The 1,372-nt window shown below is 57.1% G+C and overlaps 1 protein-coding gene across 1 annotated transcript in view; it reads right to left on the minus strand.

Moving 5' to 3' along the window:
• Positions 1 to 1,362, minus strand: part of SLC45A4 (solute carrier family 45, member 4) — a 64,296-nt gene extending 62,934 nt beyond the window's left edge. The window contains exon 1 of the mRNA XM_010834811.1: positions 71 to 1,362. The gene's annotated coding sequence lies outside the window, so the exon portion shown is untranslated. The remainder of the gene's footprint in view (positions 1 to 70) is intronic.
• Positions 1,363 to 1,372: the final 10 nt, after the last annotated feature.

Raw genomic sequence — 1,372 nt, forward strand, 5'->3', positions numbered from 1 at the left:
AGAGCCCTTCTCTCCAACCCTGAGGACCTGTTTCCTTTCCCACCATCTCTAGCAGCAGCAGCGTGCTTACCCCAAGATGAGCAAGCTCAACAGAGGACCCAGACAGACCACCGTCCGCACTTCCGGGCGTCACATCCGCGTCGAGTGTCCGGGCTGTGTCTCGGCGCTACTGCCGACCTGGGTGTGAGGGGAACACTGTCGGTGCCCTGAAAATAGCAGGAATCACACTGCTGCCCTGCAAGCCTGCGGCTCTTAATCTTCTTAAAATGCTTCCTCTGAAAGTCACTTGCCAAGCAGCAGCTTCACAAATACTATGAGGCCCCCAGGGAACGTTTCCAGGGTCACCACTACCTAAGTGGCAGGGGGTTGAAAATGACGGCCGTGTGGTCTGGTCTGAATGCAGGCAGGGAAGCTTCCTTTGCGCACACGTTCAAATGTCCACAATCTCAGAGTTAGCTGGAAGTGCCTTACTTCACAAGGGTTAGCATTTAATACTCTTAAAAAAAAAAAAGCCACTCGAAGCACATTTTGAAACTTCCACATTAAAAAGATCCTTGTTCATTGATTTTGGTGGGATAACTAATCTAAACAAGGGGACCTTGTGCGGGCAGGGGTGGGGGAGGGGCGGTGGGCCTGGCCTGGGAGCCCCTGCCCGGGGGTCCTCTCCCACCTCCTTTCTCTATGGCCGCTCTTCCTCTGGGAGGCTTTTCCCCTCTGGTCAGATTCTCACTCTGCAGCGCTAAAATGCTCTCAGGTTTCCTGGCTTGGAGATGAAGGCAACCCTCCTAATGGGGTTTCGCTGAGTGTCTCTTCATCAGCGGAATTATGTTGTGATTAAAAAAAAAAGAAAATCTGGGAAACCAGAGGAAGCAAGCGTGGAGCAGCACCCTGGCCCGTCCTCAGCGGGAACTCGGCTTCCAGCGCGTTCTGGCTCCACAAATTACAGACACGGCTCTGCCAGGGGTGTTCCCGGGGAGGGCACTGCAATTTGGGGTTGTCTGCCACCTACTGCGCTCACCAGTCACCCTTACTCCGTGCCAGGCCCACAGGCTGTTAAGTCACGAACCACCCCTGCCGGCTACACAGGACTGGGCTGCTGGGCCCCACAGGAGGAGCAGGGGAGGCCAAGAGGGTGCAGACGAGGGACGGGGACCAACGGGCACCGCCGTCAGGACATGCCAGCAAAGCCCAGACCCCAGCGAGTCCGTCCACTCTCCTCCCCACCGTCCCTCTGACAACACGGATAAAACCAATCCAACACCAAGCAGCCTGACCGCGGGCGAAAATGCCTGTGTGTGCTCTCTCCACTGGGGATGGGGGAGCAAGCGGCCGTTGCCGCAGCCCCTCCTCCCCCGCAGACCTGCAGGGGGGG

This window comes from Bison bison, unplaced genomic scaffold, assembly GCF_000754665.1.
Source record: "Bison bison bison isolate TAMUID 2011002044 unplaced genomic scaffold, Bison_UMD1.0 scf7180017864036, whole genome shotgun sequence".
Lineage (NCBI taxonomy): Eukaryota > Metazoa > Chordata > Mammalia > Artiodactyla > Bovidae > Bison > Bison bison.